The sequence below is a fragment of the Peromyscus californicus genome, unplaced genomic scaffold (genome assembly GCF_007827085.1).
Source record: "Peromyscus californicus insignis strain IS unplaced genomic scaffold, ASM782708v3 Scaffold_14__1_contigs__length_90479793_seg_2, whole genome shotgun sequence".
NCBI lineage: Eukaryota > Metazoa > Chordata > Mammalia > Rodentia > Cricetidae > Peromyscus > Peromyscus californicus.
The window spans coordinates 46,706,570-46,728,216 of record NW_026294436.1 but is presented as its reverse complement, the minus strand read 5'-3'; the positions used below and the strand labels follow the sequence as shown (position 1 = coordinate 46,728,216).

At 43.5% G+C, this 21,647-nt stretch overlaps 1 long non-coding RNA gene across 1 annotated transcript in view; it reads right to left on the bottom strand.

The window, feature by feature from the left end:
- LOC128109874 (uncharacterized) overlaps positions 1–1,043 on the bottom strand; it is a 61,111-nt gene extending 60,068 nt beyond the window's left edge. Inside the window, exon 1 of the long non-coding RNA XR_008217943.1 lies at positions 294–1,043. This is a non-coding gene — a long non-coding RNA (uncharacterized LOC128109874). The remainder of the gene's footprint in view (positions 1–293) is intronic.
- Between the last annotated feature and the right edge of the window lie 20,604 nt (positions 1,044–21,647).

The following is a 21,647-nucleotide window of genomic DNA, read 5'->3' as shown; positions in this document are numbered from 1 at the left end:
TTTGTGCACAAAAAAGAAGCCCCCCAAAAAATAGTTCAACAAATCTTGCAAATAAAATAATCACATGATCCAGGAAATAAAGCATAATTATTATTAACTAACTCATCTTTTCTTTTTCAAATTATTTCTTTTTACATCCCAACTACAGTTTTCCCTCCCACCTCTCCTCAAGATCCTCCTCCCACCTCCCCTCTGCACTCCTCCATCTCTATTTGAAAAGGGCAGGTATTGGTGAAATTATTAAGGCAACTCCACGTAGTTACAAGGGAGGTTTATTTTGTGGGGTAACTTACAAGTGAAGGGATAGGTAACAGGGTCTGGGAAAGGTGTAGCGCAGTCCGACGGTGTTCTCTGGAGAACTCCGCTCAGTCTACCTCCAGCATCCAGGGTCCAGGAAGCTCCTCCATCCGGATCTCGGGTCTTCAGGGGTCCTCTCTCGGCTCTGCCTTGTGGGTGTGACAGTTACCGAAGCCTCAAAGCGAGTGGTATTTCCAGGTCAAAGCTGGAACGGCTACCCACTACAGACAGGACTCCCATGGATAGGACATCAAATCGCAGCAAGACTAGGCACCTCTCCTTATATTAAGACTAGACAAGGCAACCCAGCCTAATGAAAAGGGTCCCAAAAGCAGGCAAAAGAATCGGAGACAGCCCCTGCTCCCACTTCTAGGATAACCACAAGAACAAGCTACACAACTGTTACATATATGCAGAGGACCTAGGTCAGACATATGCAGGCTCCCTGGGTGTTGGTTCAGTCTCTATGAGCCCCTGTGAGCCCATGTTAGTTGATTCTGTGAGTTTTCTTCTGGTGTACTTGATCCTACTGGCTCCTACAGTCTTTCCTTCCCCTCTTTCACAGAATTCCCTGAGCTCCACCTGATGCTTGTCTGTGGGTCTCTGCATCTATTTCCATCAGTTCCTGAATGAAGCCTCTCTGATGACAATTGGGCTAGGCACCAATATATGAGTATAGCAGAATATTATTAGGAATCATTCCCTGACTTTTTTTTTTTTTTTTTTTGCCAGTCATGTTTGGTTCTATCCTAGGTCTCTGGGCTATCCAGCCTCTGGGTCCTAGAGTTCCAAGCAGTGTCAAGAGTGGGCTATTCCCTCATGGCATGGGTCTCAAGCTGGTCCAGTCATTGGTTGGCCACTCCCACAAGTTCTGCACCACTTTTACCCCAGCACATCTTGTAGGCAGGACAAATTGTATATCGAAAGGTATGTGGCTGGGTTTGTGTCCCAATACCTCCACTGGAAGTCTTGCCTGGTTATAGGAGATGGCCAGTTCAAGCTCTGTATCCCCCATTGCTAGGAGTCTTAGCTAGGGTTATCTTCATAGATTCCTGGGAGTTTCCATTGCACTAGGTTTCTAGCTCATCCCAGAGATGCCCCCAATTCCAGTTGTCTTTCCCATTACTCTCTCCCTCCATCTTCTCCCCACCTAATCCCTCCTGTTCCCATCTCCCCATTCCTCCACCCACAATGTTTTTTCTATTTCTCCTTCCCAGGGAGATTCATAGTCACCCCTTGGGCCCTCTTTGTTACTTAGCTTCTTTGGGTCTATGGACTGCAGCATAGTTATCCTTTACAGCTAATATTCACTTACAAGTGAATACATAACATCTTTGTCTTTCTGAGTGCGGGTTACCTCACTCAGGATGATTTTTTTCTAGCTCCATCCATTTGCCTGCAAGTTTCATAATGTCATTGTTTTTAACCACTGAGTAATACTCCATTGTGTAAATGTACATTTTCTTTACCCCTTCTCTGGTTGAGGGACATCTAGGCTGTTTCCAGGTTCTGGCTATTATGAATAAAGCTACTATGAACATAGTTGAGCAAGTGTCTTTGTGGTATGATGAAGTGTCCTTTGGGTATATGCCCAGGAGTGGTATAACTGTGTCTTGAGGTAGATCGATTTCCAATTTTCTGAAAAACCACAATATTGATATCCAAAGTGGTTGTACAAGTTTGTACTCCCATCCATAGTGGAGGAGTGTTCCCCTTGCTCCACATCCTTGACAGCATGAGGTGAGCATGTCACTTGTGTTTTTGATCTTAGCCATTCAGACAGGTTTAAGATGGAATCTCAAAGTTGTTTTGATTATATATCCCTGATGGCTAAGGATGTTGAACATTTTTTAAGTGTTTCTCAGTCAACTGAGATTCCTTTGTAGAGAATTCTCTGTGTAGATCTGTACTCCATTTTTAAATATATTTATTCATTTTACATACCAATCACAGATCCCCCTTTTCCCTCCTCCTGCCCCTCCAGGCTTCGCCCCACAAACCACTCCATATTCCCTCCTACAACAAGGTAAGGCCTCCCATGGGGAGTCAGCAGAACCTGGTACATTCAGTAGAGGCAGGCCCAAGCCCCTTCCCCTGTCATAAGGCTGTGTGAGGTGTCCCACCATAGGTAGTGGGCTCCAAAAAGCCAGTTCATGCACCAGGGATGAAGCCTGATCCTACTGCCAGGGATCCCCTAAGTATATCAAGCTACACAATTGTCTCGCTTATGCAGAGGGCCTAGTCCAGTCCCATGGAGGCTCCACAACTGTTGTTCTAAAGTTCATGAGTGCCCACTAGTTTGGTTTGGTTGTCTCTCTAGGTTTCCCCATCATGATCTTGATGCCCCCTCATTCATAGAATCCCTCTTTTCTCTCTTCAACTGGACTCCTGGAGCTCTGCCTAGTGTTTGGCTGTGAATCTCTGCATCTGCTTCCATCGATTACTGGAGAAAGGCTCTATGATGACAGGGTATTCACCAATCTGATTACTGGGGTAAGCCAGTTCAGGTACTCTCTCCACTACTGCCAGTAGTCTAAGGTGGGGTCATCCTTGTGGATTCCCAGGAACTTCCCTAGCACCAGGTTTCTCCCTATCCCCATGATGTCTCCCTCTATCATGGCATCTCTTTCATTGCTCTCCCACTCCATCCCTGTTTCAGCTTGACCATCCCTTTCCCTCATGTTCTCATCCCTCATCTCCAACCCTCCATTGCCCCCTTCATCCCCAGTTTACTCAAGGAGATCTCATATATTTCCCCTTCCCAGGGCAATCCATGTGTCCCTCTTTAGGTCCTCCTTGTTAGCTAGCTTCTCTGGAGCTGTGGGTTGTAGTCTGGTTATCCTTTGCTTTGCATCTAGTATCCACTTATGAGTGAGTACATAACATGTTTGTCTTTCTGAGTCTGGGTTACTTCACTCATGATGATATTTTCTAGTTCCATCTATTTGCCTGCAAATTTCATGATGTCATTGTTTTTTACTGCTGAGTAGTACTCCATTGTGTATATGTACCACATTTTCTTTATCCATTCTTCAGTTGAGGGGCATCTAGGTTGTTTACAGGTTCTGGCTATTGTGAATAATGCTGCTATGAAAATAGTTGAGCATGTGTCCTTGTGGCATGATTGAGCGTTCCTTGGGTATGCCCAACAGTAGTATAGCTGGGTCTTGAGGAAGACTGATTCCCAATTTTCTGACAAACTGCCATACTGTGTGGCACATTGTCAGTTTTAGTTTATTTCTATCTGCTAATCTTTTGTGTCAAATGAGCAAGAAATTTTCATTGTTTTCAATGTGTTGATATGCTTAATTCCTCTTCACTAATTTAATTACCAAACAAGTTAAAAGATGATTACTTCTTCTATTTAAACATATATTTTCCTCCTAATGAAATAACCATTTAAGATATGATCTCACTGATGTTTCACAGGGAACCTCCAAGCTTTGTCAGGATGTGATTCATCAAATACACTATGTATTGTAATATACTAACATGCATAAAACATCAGCTTTATACATAAATATACTCCTGACTTGCATACTGTTTATGTGTCCTATAAATACTAAAGGTCTAACAAATTTGATGTCACACACTTCCTCTGAAAACAATGGATATCATATATTTGTGTATTCTGCCTTGGAAATATATGCTTAACAAGACAGAAATTCTGCTTTGTGGACTTCTGTACTCTGAGACTCTTATTATATCGAGGCTACTCTTAAGGCCCTGGAAATACTCCTGCCAATAGGTATACAGGATTGTTTCTTGTTGGATTTGGGAAAGTGAGGTGATTCCAGCATCAGGGTTTAAGAACACTGTATCCCCCCATCCTGACTGCCCCCAGGTCTTTCCTCTCTTCCTATTGGATAGCATTAGCAATAGTCAGTTTTGAAATTTTGACAACTTCTACTGCAATGGCTTGTGGAGGTGTGGGGTGGTGAGAAAAGCAATACTCCACCATCTTCGCAAGTTTTCTTCACTTTGGAAAGTATTTAAAAGTAAAGACAAAATTCAACTGCAAAATCTTCAAACTTTTCAGCAATATTCAAAAACTGACATTTTCATTGAACTCCTTGGTGAATATGCCCTGAAGGACACATGCTTTCTTTTGGTGATTTAAAATATTTTTGTAAATTAAAGATTTTTTTTTTTACATTAGAATATGGCTCCCCCATGCAGAACTAATCTGCAGTATGAGAAATGAAAACATTGGTTATTCTGGTGGGAGACGGAGGGGGAACGGTAAGTAAGAAGTTGGTCTGGGAGCTTCTATAGTTCTGACTTTATCTGCTTCCTGATCTCAGGGCAAAGTTAACAGGTGCATGTTCTTTATATACACGTAAACCTTCAAGCTGGATGTTTAACATTTATACCCTTTTCTATGGGCACCTTATACTTCAGTTAAAAAAATTTAATTTAATTTAAAAGCAGTATTTTGTCTTTTAAAATCCACTGGAAACGTAAGAAGATGATAGTGTTTTGATGTCCTAATCTCTAACACCGGCAGATCAACAGTGAATCATCAAGTTAACCTACAGAGAAACTGTGGTTCAACAGGAATTCAAAGGAGAAGTTCACAGAGGCCAGAACAGTTTAAAAAAAAAAAAAAAACAGTGCTCCATGTAATTTTGTCATGCAAAAATGGTAAGTGACTATCAAGACATAAGTGTACCATCTCATTATTAGTCTTTCTTTAAAAGTGTGGGAAAACATTCAAAAGATGTATGTCGTGGGGAGATTTGGTTATTATAACAATTCCAATAATGCTTTAATAGTTATGACCATGTCTATAAGGACTCCCGTGGTCTGGTACCTAAGTGATGTTGGTTGCCAGTACTTCAAAGGATACAGGTGAAAACTAAACACATCTGCTCTGCTGGATGGAATAGCAGGAATGTCCTTCCTACGATAACTCCAGTCTAAGAGTAGTCAATCATTTTCCTCCTCAACAAGGATAATCTTCACCGAGAAATTCCAGCCTTTTCTGTCAGAAAAAAAAAACAAAAAAAAAAAACAAAAAAAAAAAACCAAAAAAAACCACTGCAGGCGTGTGGACCCCTGCTCCCTAGGTGGAACTCTTCACCACCTCCTCTCAGTGCTTTCCACCCTTGAACTTGGCGGCCGTATTGCGGCATGGGCTCAGATGGGACTTGGAGGAGACTCTGTCTTACTGGTTGTGCCAGTGCTCACAATGGGCTCACACTTCACTTTGTGAGTCAGACATTAAAGCCCAGCATTGGCCCACCCATTTTCCTCTGTAGAGAAGGGTTGGGATCAAACCCACCCTCATTTTCTCCCTCCAGTTCCTCTCGTATCTTATTCACCACTACTTTTCCCCTCCCAACTTCACGTGCTCTCCTCTCTCTCCTCTCTCTCTCTCTCTCTCTCTCTCTCTCTCTCTCTCTCTCTCTCTCTCTCTCTCTCAATACCTATTGAGCCCATTTAGTGCTGCCTATACATGCATGGGTGCAGGACCATCTATTGAAGTATGAGTAGTCTCTCATGGCCAGTATCCCTGAAGAAATCTGACTTTCCCTCCCCAAGAACCATCAGTCTCCAACACCTCTTAAGATATGGTTGGAACTTCATGAACCCCTTCCCCCACCCATGCTGGGGTTTCGGCTGGTCTGACTCATTCTACCTAGGACTGGAACCCCTGCTGTGAAGATGTGAACTCCTCTATCACATCCATGGAGGAACTAGTTAAGTGCTTTCTCTTGCCAGAGGGGCCCCCTGAGTGGATGGGCCTGGCTGAGACCAGAACACTGAGATCGTCCCCAAATTCCTCATGGCCAAAAAGGTCAGCTGGCAAAGGTGCTACTGAATACAGAAGTGATCGATACTGTGACTTAAAAGTGGTGGATGGCAGTGCTGTCTACAAAAGGTCAAGATTTACCAAGTGCCACTCACTGGAAGCTTTAGTTTCTAATCTGACAGGCATGTATGAAAACGGCATTTCTACAAGCTCCTAGTATTTGTGGCAAAATTTGATGAGAGTGACCCCAACACCTTCATGGAAGTCAACTGTCCCCCTCCTAACAGCTTGTGTGATGGGTATCAGAGAGCTAACCTGGCACAGGATGTCATTGACTTCACTGGCCACACCTTGCTGCTCTTCTGCACTGATAACTGCCTGGATTGGCCTTGTCTATTAATTCCATCAAATTGTATACCAAGTCTCTTGTCTTGTAAAGGCAAGAGCTCATATTTATACCTGCTCTATCATCTGAGTGAACTGCCCCAGAGATGTACAAGATTGAGTGCCATCTGTAATATGGGTATATATATATATATATATATATATATATATATATATATATATATATATATATATATGCTGAACAAACATATGAATGATGTAATCATGAAGAATGGTAATGAAATAAAGAAAGAAGTGACCTACTGCAAACGGCTGATCTGTAATCCCAGATATACCCCCACACTATGTGTAGAAGGCTAACCAGGTTATTTATATCATCTGTGTTTTCAGCCATCCATCAAGAACACAGGTGATGCCGGGCGGTGGTGGCGCATGCCTTTAATCCCAGCATTTGGGAGGTAGAGGCAGGTGGATCTCTGTGAGTTCGAGGCCAGCCTGGTGTACAGAGCTAGTCCAGGACAGGCTCCAAAGCTACAGAGAAACCCTGTCTCGAAAAACCAAAAAAAAAAAAAAAAAAAAAGAACACAGGTGATATTCAGCTAACTCATCACCCTCAAAACAAGGTCAACAGGAAGTCAGACATCTGTGTGTGCGTGACAGCCTATGCACACAATATGACCACACAAGGCACACTGCCATCCTATCAGCAGCAGCATGGTAGAGACTGGAGAACTGGAATTCTCCAGTCCATTGAAGTGGCCTGGACCCATGGACTAGAAGTTCGTGACTGTCTGTAAGTTGTCTGAGCACACTGATAATGGTTCTAAGATGCATGTTTCCTTACTGCCCTGTGATGCCACCACACACTTGCAGACACCTGCAATGACATCAAAGGGATTTGCAGATTCACAGCTGACTTAGCCTTTGATTTTGAGAACATGACACCCAAATAGAATGATGTCTTTGAAGGCGGTAAATGAATGCTCCTCCGGCCCCTGCTGCCCTCTGCCTGATCTGTCTATTCTCTAAGGCTGAAGAGGCTGGTGGTCCTGCTGGGCTCCTCTGCCTCCAGCATCTGCTGCCTCCCCCACCACATTCTCACCGTCCACTTCATTTGACTCGTTGACCAAATCCTTATCCTTAGGAACAGTTGGGGAGAAGAGTGGAGAATGCTCTCTTCTCAACCCTTCCTCATCTCCATTCCTTTCCCACGGGTCTCCCCAGCCCCCACTCCGAATTCTGTGTCGGAAGGACAGGGAGGAAAAGCTGCCTTCTGCCCCAACTGCTCTTACTCCACTCTCAATGGCCTTTAAAGACACGAACTTCTCTCTCTTTCGTGTTGGAGAGCAGGGTCTCTACCAACACAAAACTATATCCACCATCCCCCACAATGTATCTTAATTTATTCACTTTGGCTCACCCAGCCCTCTGGTATTTCTTGGGGCTAAAAAGTGAGCTGTCCCAGACCTAACAGAGGGGAGGGAATAAGGGATTGGTATGGTCCCTTGGAAGGTGGTCGGTTTTTATCCCTTGTCTCTGTGTTCATGTTCCCTGGTACTTGGCAGAGAGAAAAACAAAATGTGAGCAAGACAGACGGTGGGAAAACGGACATGAACCCTGGATTCCCACCTCATACCTTCCTTTGGTGGTGGAAAAATCCTTGTCTTGCAAAGTGAATGTGTCCCTTGTCACAGCCTCTGGCATATTTTACAAGAAAAAAAAATAAAACTTGCAGCAAAACTTGAAAGATGGGGGATGGGGAAGTACCTTTTTTCATGTGTCCTAACTAGGAGGTTTTATACAACTGAGCAATGTTAATATGTAATATTACATATAATGTGTTAATAGATAAGACATAAAAGGAGCTAGAACAATGGAAAAGCCCTATGAAGGTGATGATGGTAATAGCAGTTAGTATCGTTATGATCCACTGGGTGATCCATGGCTTTGGCTTTACACTCTCAACTCTGTGCTGTTTTGCTCACTCTGTATACACTGTGAAGGACATACTAACTACCATCCCATTTTACAGACAAGAAAACCAAGGGCTCAAAAGGCAAACTGTAAGAGCAAGAGAATAGAATTGTTAAGTGGCAAAGCAGAGTCAAAGTTAAGCCCAGATCCATCAGAGTGCCGGCTCTAAACAGCAAAACAAGTTCGCAGACTGTTGCTTGCCATCAATCACTCTTCAGGCTTGATGAACGGCAGATTCCCAGCCTTGTGCCAAAAGCTACGAGAGCAATTCTTACCCAGCCTATACACCACCCACCCGAATTTAGTAACCACTGCCAAAATGTGCTGTCTCCCTCTTACAGTGAGGGGACTTTCAAAGATATAGGCTGCGTATAAAGAATTGGTCACTATGGAGACCTGAGGATGAATTACAGACATCTACGTGGAGCTGGTCCCCACAGTCTCCCTGTGTCACTGATCTCTAGGTCCTCCCAAATGGCTGCCACTTCCCACCTGCTGCCAATGAGAACACCCAGATGCTCCTTGATCTGAGCCTAGGTCTGGGACTTGGTAGTGTGTATCCAGATTTAAATGCCAGCTTCCCCGAAGTGACTCTGAGTTTTGGTGTGAAACCTAGGAGTAACAGTCCACTAGGGAATAATTCATCCAGACCTGAATAGTTCTTGAGGTGATGTTTTGTTGGGGGGGGGGGATATTTTTTTTGTTTTGATTTTTGTTTGTCCTTCATGAAGATCTCTTATGCTTCTTTTAACAGGAAGGACTGGAGAAATCCCTCTGATTTTCCCCTGCTGACATTGGGCTGGTTTGACCCTTGGCCAATGTGGCCTTTCTGAACCCTCTGCCACCACAGACCAGGATATTTCACTTTGCCCAGAGTCAAAAGAAGAGACAAAAACCTCCATCTACCTGAGGCAAGCGTAGTCTGCCTACAGCCTGAGGAGAGACAAGTGTCATCCCTCACCACTTCCCCTCGGTCTCATCTGTTCCCTTCCCTGGTAGTTAGAGGAGTGGAGTTCACTCCAGAAGACCCCGGTTTACCTGTATCCACAGTTAAGATGTGGGGTATACCAGTCATGCGCTGACAAGCAAATTATTGATCACTTTGGTTTCCTTTTTGAAAGATTTCTTTTATTTTATTTACGTGTGTGTGTGTGTGTGTGTGTGTGTGTGTGTGTGTATCCGTGTGTATGCCACGTGTGTGAGGTGGTCTCAGAGGCCATAAGGGTTTGGATCCCCTGGAGTGTGAGCTAGAGTGTGGTTGTGAGCCGCCTGACCACATTTAGGTGCTGAGAACCAAAGTTGGGTTCTCTCCAAGAGCAGCAAGTGTTCTTAATGACTGAGCATTGTCTGTAATATCATCTCACCTTGGTTCCTACTTGGTGCACTACTAAAGGGTCTTTTAAAATAATTTCCAAACTCCTGTAGAATTGAGCCATAAGAATGAGCATCCAGTAAGTACTCGACCAAAGGACACTGAAATGAATCTTCCCAGAAGTTAACTGCCTAATGACACATCCTCTTAGGCAGCCTCTGATCGGTGAGTACCCAGGAAGCTCTCACTTGCCTTGCTATGGCCATGGCCCACCTCAAAGCTAGACCTGTAAATCCTTCTGCTTTATGACTCTATTTCTTTTCTCTGTTAGGTTTTCATTATTTCTTTAGTGTATGCATTCACACACATGCAACTCACAGTGCAAGTGTAGAAGTCAGAGGACAACTTTCCAGAGTCAGTTCTCTCCTTCTACCACAGGGGACCCAGGGATTGAACTCAGGTCCTCAGGCTTGGCAGTATGCACCTTTTTAACCTGCTGGTCCATCTTGCTGGTCCTCTGCCTCCATTTCTGACTCAATCTCACCACCTCAAAAACCTCTAATCCAACAGAAAGAAGGAGCCATCTCTCCCTCTCTCAAAAGTCATTAACTGGCTCATGATCTGAGTGACCAAAGATTTTGAAAATAGAACCACTTACAAATGTTACCTAAGACTATGTGTGATGACACACACCTTCCATCTCAGCACTCAGGAGGAAGAGGCAGTCAGACCTCTGAGTTCAAGCCCAGCCTGGTCTACACAACAAGTTCTAGGCCAAGCATTGAGTCAGAAACAAGGCCCAGGTTAGGCCCTCAGGGAGGATTAGGAGGTGTTTCTGGAGGAAGAGGAGACAGATGGTCTAAAGCAGATAAACAACTGATTTCCTACAGTGAAAACCAGAGAAGGATGGGAAACAGGAGAAGCAAAAAGAGAGACAGAAAGATGCAGCACATCGTTGCCGGCTTTCATTTCAGGTCCACCTGTAGCTGAGGCTGCACTTCCTTTTTCAGACTCTGAAAGATTTCCCTGAATCTATCAGGAACTTATCTTTGAGCTGACTGTCAGCTGTCCTGGAAGTCCCCTGGGAGGCAGAATCAGTTCCCACTCTCAGGGCTGAAAATACTGATAACTCACCCCTTCCCTGCCTGCTCTGCAGTGTGGGTACAGATGGGCACCCAGGCTCTGCCAAGGAGCTGACAATGCTCCAGAGTCTCGAGGACCACAGGAGTAACTGTGTGGGATAATCCAGTCCAACGGTGCTGATACCCACCAGCTCTCAGTATCAGAGGAGAAGGACAGAAAGGTGACCATCGGTGTGGTCTGCAGGCCTCATGCACCGTTCTGTGATATTTGACCCTTTTGTGCAGCTGTGGAGTCCTCAGTCTGAATCTTGATTTCCTGACGATCCTGTTCCTTATTCTATACAGTTTCAGTGTTCTGTTTGAGCCTAAATTAACCAGAGTTCATTTGTGTGCTTGAACTAGACACTCTGGCAGGTAACAGCACTGCTCTAGCTTAGCTCTTCAATGTCCCCACAAAGATCTGTGTGCTCTGGAGATGGGGTAAACATGAAGTGAGGTCTTAGGTCCTGGCGGTCGTGCTCTGAGACTGCTCCTTCCTTTTCCTTCTGTTTCTCCTTCCTGACCAGCTTCCTTACTCACCCATGCGCTCCTCAAAGGATTTACTGCCCTACCACAGGTCCAAAAGCAGTGGGTCTTCCCAACCAGGACAGAAACCTACACAAATGTGAATGAAAATAAACCTTTTCACTTTGTCACATTGATTATCTTGGGTATTTGTTACAGTAACAGAAAGTTGATGTGCTGGATAGTTTTCTTCAGGCATCTTGATATATGCTAAAGTCATCTGAAAGGAGGGAACCTCAATTAAGAAAATGCCTCCATGAGACTGGGCTGTAGGCAAGCTTGTTGAGCATTTTCTTAATTACTGATTAATGAGGGAGAGTCCAGCCCATTGTGGGTGGTGCCAACTGAGGATGATGGTCCTAGGTTCTATAAGAAAGCAAGCTGAGCAAGCCATGAGGAGCAAGCTGGTAAGCAGCACCCTTCCATGACTTCTGCATCAGCTCCTGCCTCCAGGATCCTGCCCTGTTTGAGTTCCTGCTCTGACTTCCTTCCAAGATAAGCAGTGATATGGAAATGAAAGCCAAACAAACTCCTTCCCTCCCAGCTTGCAGTCAGCCCCTCACCTGTTAAAGAGATCCTGAGGAAGTGGGAGGGAAGTCTGGGCAGACTGCTAAGCAGTACTCAAAGGTCCGGCATATTACAGAGCTGTAGAGAAGGCTCGGTGATTAAGAGCTCTTGCTGCTCCCCCCAAGGACTGGAGTTCAGTTCCCAGCACCCCACATCAGGCGGCTCACAAGTTCCTATATCACCAGCTCCAAGGGATCTGACTCCTCTGGCCTCTAAGAGCACCTGCACTCATGTTTACGGAACCACGTGCACATGTACTCACACACCTACATATATTTAAAGATAATGAAAATAAACCTTTTTTTAAAAGGCTAGTCATGCCTGAGCTACAGAAGAGAAGAGTGAGAAGCTAGGGAAGAGGCACTGACGGAACCAGTGCCCTTACCCCATCCCTGCGGGTTTAGAAAAACCCAGAAGATAGAAGACACAGCAAAAGACTTTTGGGGTCAGGGCTGCTGTGGGATGTTCTGTATGTCAAATGTGTTGCTGATTGGTCAATAAATAAATCACTGATTGGTCAGTGGCCAGGCAGGAAGTATAGGCGGGACTAACAGAGGAGAATTGAGAGAACAGGAAGCTGGGTGAGAGAGACACTGCCAGCCGCCATCAGAACAAGGAAGATGTAAAGTACCGGTAAGCCACAAGCCACGTGGCAAGGTATAGATTAATAGAAATGGATTAATTTAAGCTGTAAGAACGGTTAGCAAGAAGCCTGCCACGGCCATACAGTTTGTAACCAATATAAGTCTCTATGTTTACTTGGTCGGGTCTGAGCAGCTGTGGGACTGGCGGGTGTCAGAGATTTGACCTGACTGTGGGCCAGGCGGGAAAACTCAAGCTACACAGGGCAACCAGGCCAAAACCAGACTGCACTGATGTAACAATATACTCAAGGCTTTGTACCAAGTTTATTATTTTTTTTTAATGGAGATTGATTATAAATTCTGGAGCTGACTCAGCGGATGCATTTACCCAGGACTCACCCTGGTTCTGCAGGGCTGCTTTAGAACCCAGAGCCTTACATGGACTAGACAGAAGCTCTGCTAATGAGCCACATCCCTAGCCCTCTGCCCCCGTGATGTCAGCGTAAAAAGAGATGCCAGGATTCAAACACAGTGCAAAGAGTGCAGAGAGTGTTTGCTCTTTGTCAATGTCTCTGTACTGCTTTCTCCCCTGATTTTTGCTTCACAGCATATTTATGTATTTTAAACACGTCTGTTGAACAAGCGGCATACAATACGGTACAAATACAAAGCTTTTTGTTTTACATCTTTCATTTGTCCCTTTAGTTCCATTCTCGAATTTGCCCTGGCCCAGCACATTGGATAAAATACAAGCAACACCATGGATATTCCAGCCACTCTTAGCCATTAAACAAAAAGATCTTTGTCTTGGCCTTTAACAGGCCGCCAACTCCATACCAAGCACTCTACCTGGTCACCTCTACACTTCTCATATTCAGTCCCAAGGAGGAGGGCATAGACGATGTCACCATTCTCCCTGCTACATTTCCTTAGCCAGCTGCAAGTCCTCAAGCCTCAAGCTTGAGAGAGAAGAAATCTGAGCAAAGACGTGATGCTCCTGACCTTACTGTCTTCACAGAGACTGTCCTCTAGGCTTGTTCTAGCTCATGTTGCAGATAGAGTTCACGGACACCAGAGGGCAGCAAAGGCTCATTTCTTTGCCAGAAGACTCTACTAGCTGTTTTACATGGCCACATTTCCTTAGGCTATAGTAAAATACACTTTCCCTCACTTCAAAACAACACAAAGAAAATAAGGACCTAAGCCACAAACATGTCAACTTTAGTTAACATCCATCTTCCCCCTAGCCGACACTCAGACACTTTTCTCCAATGGCTTCTTGTGTAGCAAATTGCCATTTAAAGACCTTCATTAATATTATACTGGTCGTGGACATGCTAAGCCAGAAACAGATAGGCATGCTTGTGTCTTTCCAAAATATAAGAATTTATTGAATAAAATAAATTATAAGTTCTGTCAGTTGCAATTTGCTGAGTGGTCCCTTGATAGCTGACTGTTGGCAAATCCGTGCTCTTTTATTCTGATCTTGATTTCTAATATTAATTCTCAGATCACACATTACACAATTCAGCGTGTGTGTGTGTGTGTGTGTGTGTGTGTGTGTGTGTGTGTGTGTGTGTGTGTGTGTGTGTGTGTGTGTGTTTTACAGGATGACTACAAAAAGGTTAAAGAGTCCAGAGTACAAGGCATTCAGTGGCCCTGCTGGAGGCAGAGGCAAAGGATTGGTTGGCATGGGTACAGAGAATCACTGCAAGGGTAGAAGATGTTTATGAACCCAGTTGCAGAGCTTCTGGAGGCTTAGAGAGCCAGGCAGCAGGATCTCAAGGCTGAACCCAGCCTCAGTGTTGACTCAGTTGCAAAGGCACAGAATAGCCTAAGTAAGTGCAGAACCAGAGACAGACAGATGGATTGACAGAGTCAGAGCGGGTGACAGCAAGCAGGGGGGGCTGAGCTGAGCTGAAGTCCCTGAGATAGCTGAGAGTTATCCGCTTGTCCCTCCTGCATACACACATTGGGTGGTCAGACTTAATGGGGTCACCATCAATGTGCTGTGTCTTCTTTGTGGGCTCCAGGTTAGGGTGTCGCACCCTTCATTGGTCTGGTGTTTTTGATAATGTCTTTTCTGACATGGTTTTAATGTTCCCAGGTGCCCATATGTCCTGATCTACTTTTACAAGTTTATGGGTGGTAGTTTTTTACTTTGGGGATAAATTTTTGGTCTGTGCCTCAGGGTTGGTGGTGGACAGGGGCTTGTGTCTATGTGCATGAGGTGCAGTATCATTCTGCATCTGAACTCAAGATGGAACCAGATACTGCTCTGCAAATGGAGTCACCCAGGGCAAGGCACAGCTGAGAGCCACTGTTTCACGCAATATGGGGAATGGAGCAGGCTGTAGCCTGATCGTCACAACGCTAATGTGTAGTAATATTCTAGTATTAATTTATTCAGACTAATTATTAGTATTGTTGTAATAAAATCCATTGGTTTTTCTAAATACAAGTTAAAAACTTTACTAGTGGTACTAAATGTGATACTATTTTATTACCACGACACTCCTAACAAGATAATTCAACTTATCATCAACACTCCATTTAGGAGTTCTGGGGAAAGCAGAGTGGCTGGTTAATTTTGAATTTCAAATATGCAACAGATAATAGTTTAATGTATAACTTAGGTAACATTCGGAACACACTACATAGAACTTAAATAAATTTATACTAAAAAATTGTTTCACCACAACTCAAATTTAGCTGGGCTAAATTGGACAAGCAGACCAGTATTTTCTGTAGAAGGAAACTGATCCTCTGGGGAAAAAAAACGAGTAACTTGACCTTAGTGGCATCTGGGAAGCAGCTTCCTGAACTCCAAACCCCAGATGCCTGGAAACTCCCTCCCTCTATACGGTGCCGCCAGCTCCTGGCTGCCCTGGGAGTTCCCGTCAGTCAGCTGTTCCCATGGCAAGTAAAATAACCCTTGCCACGGTTCCCAGCTTACTAGAAAAATGATTCTTCCTTGCCGAGGACTCACCGAGTAGTACACTCCCATAACGCTTTCCTCCTTGCTAGCTTCTGTGTATTCAGAAACACAGCGAACACCTCCTTCAACATTCATTTTTATTTTCCACACTGATAATTCATGTTTCTATAACTTCACTTCAGGCTAACTCTAGTAAACTGAGATTTAATACAATAGTCCTTAATGACTTGGTCCTGTGGCTTAAATGACGTGAGGCTCAATAAAGTAATTTAAAGAAAACATAAAGAGAAAACAAAACTGTTGTGTTCCAATGCTGTAAGGATATTGGATACATAGCAGACTTTATAGTTGTATCAGCCAACACGGATTTTGTTAAAGGATTTAGTGCACTAAGGAGAAACTGTAGGAGGGTAGTCTGCCCTTCTCCCCAGGTTAAAGTTAGTCCCCAGGGTGGAGGTTCTCAACCTGTGGGTTGCAACCCTTTAGAGGGTAGGGTTATACAGTTACAGAGGTCACATATCAAATATCCTGCATATCAATATTTATATTATGATTCATAACAGTGACAAAATTACAGTTATGAAGTAGCAATGAAATAATTTTATGGTGGGGGGGGTCACCACCACATGAGGAACTGTATTAAAGGACTTCGATATTAGGAAGGTTGAGAACCAGTGCCATAGCAGAAAAAAAAAAAAAAGACAATGAAGGAACATTGAAAGCATTGTATACAAGTAAAGCATTCTGAACAGTGTCTGTAGATGTGAGCTACTGCTACCATTTTTACTAACACCTGGGACCATGCTGTAATGTCTGGAAGGGTCTTCCTACCTGACAACCCATAAGCAGTGCAGAATGGAGAGCTGGGGCCCAGAGATAAAAAGATAAGACTGGGAGACGATGGAGAGAGTCTACTTGTTCATTCAGGATTCACACCATGAGGAAGTACTATCTACCAGTTTTGAAGGTCTGGGGAGTCTAATGTGATGTGATAATTCAATGATGGAGAGAGAATGCCTACTACACAGGGAAATAAGTGAACCTAAGCCAGTCTAGGAAGCCAAAACCAGTCAGAGAGATATTCCCACTGATGCTCACTGGGCTGGTCGTTTTTGACCAGGCTAAGATGGTACCTCCCAGGTAGAAGAGGTGCTTAAACCCACCAGTACAGGTATAAGACACCACAGAGTGTGTGCAGGAAGGAGAAAGGACTCATTAGCCCTCTCTTGGAAACCCAAGACTGAGCGAGCTACAATTCCAGTCATAATGGAGCACCATCTGCGGCACCCTGCAGAAGGAAGAGCAAAGGGAAAAGCTCTTCCGTCTCCAGCAGACAAGAAGGTGACACCACAAGGGACCTGGTAACTCAGAGAAAAGAGAGCTTTGAATGCTGACCACTAAAGATGCTGTTTCGTGTTACATTCTAATTAACTTCAGTAGCGTTGTTGCAACGAAGAGTTCTAGCCAATATATGGACTTTCACACGGTCTTTATAACTGCCCTATCACACAGGTCTCATTATCCGTGTTATGTACGAGGAAACTGATTACAAAGCAATTGAATGATTTTTCTCAAGATGCCATATCTAGTAACAATAAACATAAGAATCAACATTTTTGTCACACGTTGTTTTATCCTCCCTTCCTTCCTGCCTCTTTAATCAAAACAAACCTTTTATCTCATTTTTTTTATTAAATCAATACCCTGAATTCCACACTTCTGCAAAGCTTTTCCAAGCCTCCCCCATAGCACAAGGTATGGAGTCTTTGATCTACAAGGCACTCAGTGGCCCCTTGACAATAGGTAATGACAATCAGTTATCAACCTGAGTGGACACCTGCATCCACAGCATAAAGGAGTCACAGTTATCTAGACCCATAAGGAAGACCTCTAGGAAAGACTGGACATTGATCCAGGTCTTGAAGAAATTGGCAGTCTTTAACTGATGGAAACGTAGATTAGGAAAGAAAACTATTTCATGCATGGTGGCGACAAAACAATTTGCAGACAGACCTGGTCACCTTTCTCCCACGCCTTCAGCTTTACGTGTCACTGAATGACAGGATATGCTCTGAGAACTTTATTATTGGGCAATTCTCTTGTGCAAACATCACACATTGTACTTTCTTAAATCTCGATGATACGGAGCACCCACTGACACAGCCTCTTGACACAGCAGTCAAGAGAAGTGATAAACACACTTCTCTTGATATATATAGATGGGATATACAACGCTGCTGCCATTTTAACATGTACATTGTTTCCTAATAAACCTTTCTTTATAGGTAGGCGTACACTCTAAAATTATAATAAAAGTATAGCATAGTAAATATATAATCCAGTAACAAGATTTGGCATCATTGTGGAGTATTATATACTATACATAATTATATTGCAATACTTTTTTACCTGTCAGCACAATGGGTTACTTAAAATACAGTTATCACAGACACATGACCAATGTACTTCAGCTCTGACATTATGATAGCTACTATTAAAGGATATTTTCAACACCACTATAATCTTATGGGACAATTGTGGTATATGTGGTCCATCATTGACCAAAACATTGATACATGGTATACAGCAACACCATTATGGCAAACATCATTTATACAGTGTTTAGTCCATTTGTGCCACTAAAGCAAAAATATCTAAGATTAGGTAATTTATAGACACTAGAAATTGATTTCTTACATTTTGGGGGACTTACAAAGACCCAAGATCCAGACACTAGCAGATGTGATGGCTGCTATCTTCACAAGGAAGAAGAGAAGAACAGAACAAATTCACTCCCACAAGTCCTGGTCTAGGGGCTCTAGTCCCGATCTGTAAGAACTCCAAACTCATGGCATGATCCCCTCTCCCACCCAATACTAAGAAGGTGTATTTCATGTAATGAAATGAGATTGGACACACTCAAGGTGGTGTGGTAATAAATGTGCCTACTTCTTAACATTTTCACATTGGTGACTGAATCTAAACATAGGAATTTGAGGAAACAGATTCTGACCCTGGCTTACTTCTATTTTGTGCTACACATACGTTTTCAATGTCTGCCATTAACAAGGCTATTTGGGAGGCACAACATGAATGGGCTGAAGTTCATATACTCACTAGGAGAGGATGAGCATACACAAGTGTCAAGAATGAAAGGGATGAAGTGGAAACATCCATGAACAGTGGATACAGTGCTCCTGGCAGCTAGTAGACAAAAGCAAACAGTGAGAATCCTTGACAACTTTCTGGAAGCTATAGTGTTGTTTCCAGGTTTCCCAGGATGAGATTTTCAAGGATCAAGATGGATTCCAGGCCATTCCAGGCAGTAAGAACCAAGGATAAAAAGACTTGTTTTGGGAAAGTTCAAGATCCAACAAAGAATGGGGAGTTAGGTTTTATTAAAACACTGAGATAGAAAGAAAAAGGTTGAAAATTGAGTTTGTAACATGGATGATGATAAATCATCCTGTGGAAAGACTGTAGAACTTTGGGTTCTAGAAGTTTGATTCCACCACTGACTTCCTATGGTACTTTGGATAATTTATTTAACCGTGAGCCCCAGTTGTCTCTGCCAAAACATAAGATCACACAGTCGATCATTGGGTACACAGAAAGTGGTGCCCCTTCTGTCAGATGCCCAAGTATTTATTCAACAGTTTTGAAAGAAGGAAAAAAATGAGCACTCCCTCAGGTAGCAATTCCCAGGCTTTCTTATTCCATTTCAAGCAAGGTCAGTATCCACCCAACCGAACCTTATCCTGTAGTTAATCTAGTAATCTGAGTGTATCCCTTTCTTTGTACTTGGCACAGACCCTTCAACATGGACTTACGTTAAATTTCATTACTAATCGTGTCTTGTTTCATTTGTATGCTATGACACTGAATTTCTGGCTTCTGGCCTGCCCCTTGAATTAGCTTAGCATAGAATGGTTACAAGGATTATGTGTGCAGACCATCCTGTTAAAATTACCATTGACACTGGAGCCATGGAGGCTGAGTAGAGGTAATTTGGGAAGACTATTTCATAATCCAAGCAAAGGGTCTAAGGTTCTAAGACAAAAGAATGGTTGTGGGAACAGGGAAGAAAGGATAGATTCTTAAAGTGTGCATGGAAATAGGATCCCCGGGCTATGCAAGAAGGAACAGAGGGACTGGACTCGGCCTCTAGGAAGGTGATAAGGCCATTAACACACTAACTGGTGAAGAGGAGAGGAGCAGGTTTGAAAGGGAAGCCGGTGGTTCCATCTGGGTCACATTTGGTTTGAAGGGCCAGTAACAGTGCAACTAGGCAGAAAAAGACACCAGGTGGTTATAATTTCAATCTATTCAAGAGAGAAATGAGTACACACGAAGCCTTGGTGTCCCCAGTGACTCTATGAACTGGTCTTCAGGAGGCCAAGTCTGGGCACTGTGAACAAACTGAAGTACAGTTGAAAGACAGAAAAGTGAGAGAACTGGGAAGGAAAAGAGGCCTGGGATTATCCAGGGATCCGGTTTGCCTGCCAGGCTGACAGTCGGGAAACTTCAGACACCGCTAATAAAGTCAAAATTGCCTACAGAGACAGTATGTGTGTTCCTAAAGACACCTCAAGGAGAAACGTTAAAGACAATAAATGAACTGTGCTCACTTGGGAGCAAATGATTTATAACCCTGAATTTGGCATTTCTCTCCCACCGCTACACCTAAAACACACCCCTTATAAATCCATATCACTTGGGTATGTCCTTTAACAAACTCCTATACTGCTTCATACTGGCTCAAATCTGAAATCCTTTTATTTATTTATTTGTTTGTTTACTTATTTATTTTAATGATGAAGCCAAGATCCTGATTTTGCCTGAATGGAGACTCCTAAAGAGGAATGGAATACTTCAGGCTGCAGCTGCTTGTAGCATCTATCCTTGCTGTGGCTGATGAAATCAGGAGCTAGTCCCACACTACACCCTTCTGTTAAATCAGTTTATGAATCACTTAAGTTTCCACACTCTTTGACTTTTACTTATTTGAGTATGGTAAGCAGAATACTTAAAAGACAAAAGACACTCACATCCTAACCCTGCTACTTATGAATGCTCTGCTCCATCCCCCTGATTCTTGGGAACAAGACCCCAAAGAGAAACATCCTCAAAAGATTCACATCCACTACCTAGCACAGGTACCACATCTAGCAGCTGTGGGAAAGATCAACGATGCCTTCCCCTGGGCATCACAGCACCTCACACTGTGTCTGGCACTTAGTACAACATAAATATCTGAGAAAGGAAGGAGGGAGCAAACTCTGTGGGCTTTCATTTTTTTATTGCCATACATGAAATATTTTGTAGAATTTTTCTAATAACCTCTAGTCCTCCTTATATATTTCCCAAAGAAGAAACCTTCTCATTTAAGAAGGTTGTTGCGCCGGGCGGTGGTGGCGCACGCCTTTAATCCCAGCACTCGGGAGGCAGAGCCAGGCGGATCTCTGTGAGTTCGAGGCCAGCCTGGACTACCAAGTGAGTTCCAGGAAAGGCGCAAAGCTACACAGAGAAACCCTGTCTCGAAAAACCAAAAAAAAAAAAAAAAAAAAAAAAAAAAGAAGGTTGTTGCCAGGGAACCTAACATGCAGCATAGAGAAAAAACAGCCATGCAATGTTTCAGTGATCTGTATTTACCCCAACAGGCACTAATGTGCGTGTGTGTGTGTGTGTGTGTGTGTGTGTGTGTGTGTGTGTGTGTGTGTAGCTTTGCAAAGTTGAGTTGCAGAATTCAAGGCTGCTTGTTAGCTGAATCTGGTGGCTCGTGGATTTTTTTTTCTTAAATTTTGGTGTTGAATGTAAATAACTCTGATAAAGTCTTTCAATTTCTCTGCAGCAAATGTGGATACTATACTTGCTCACCTAATTGTGAGGAATGTGAAATAGCCTTATAGGCTAAGAGGGGTCATGACAGAGAATGTCAGCAAAGATGAGAAAGCAGTACAGGGGGGGAAGCCTTGGGTTTGGCTGTGTCCTCACTTCTTCCTCTTGCTGTCCTCCTGACGCTTGTTAGAAGAATCAACTTGGTGTTTCCATTCCCTAACAAATCCTTTGAAAACGCACGCACACGGAAAGCAAGAGCCTATTGAAATAGAGTGAAGAGACTATGGAGTTGTTCACTGCAGGAATTTAGGTCTACACTGCATGTACACATAACTGTGTTAGTGTGAGGAGTTTGCCAGGGATAGGCAGTGAGACAAGAGGTAGGAGGGGG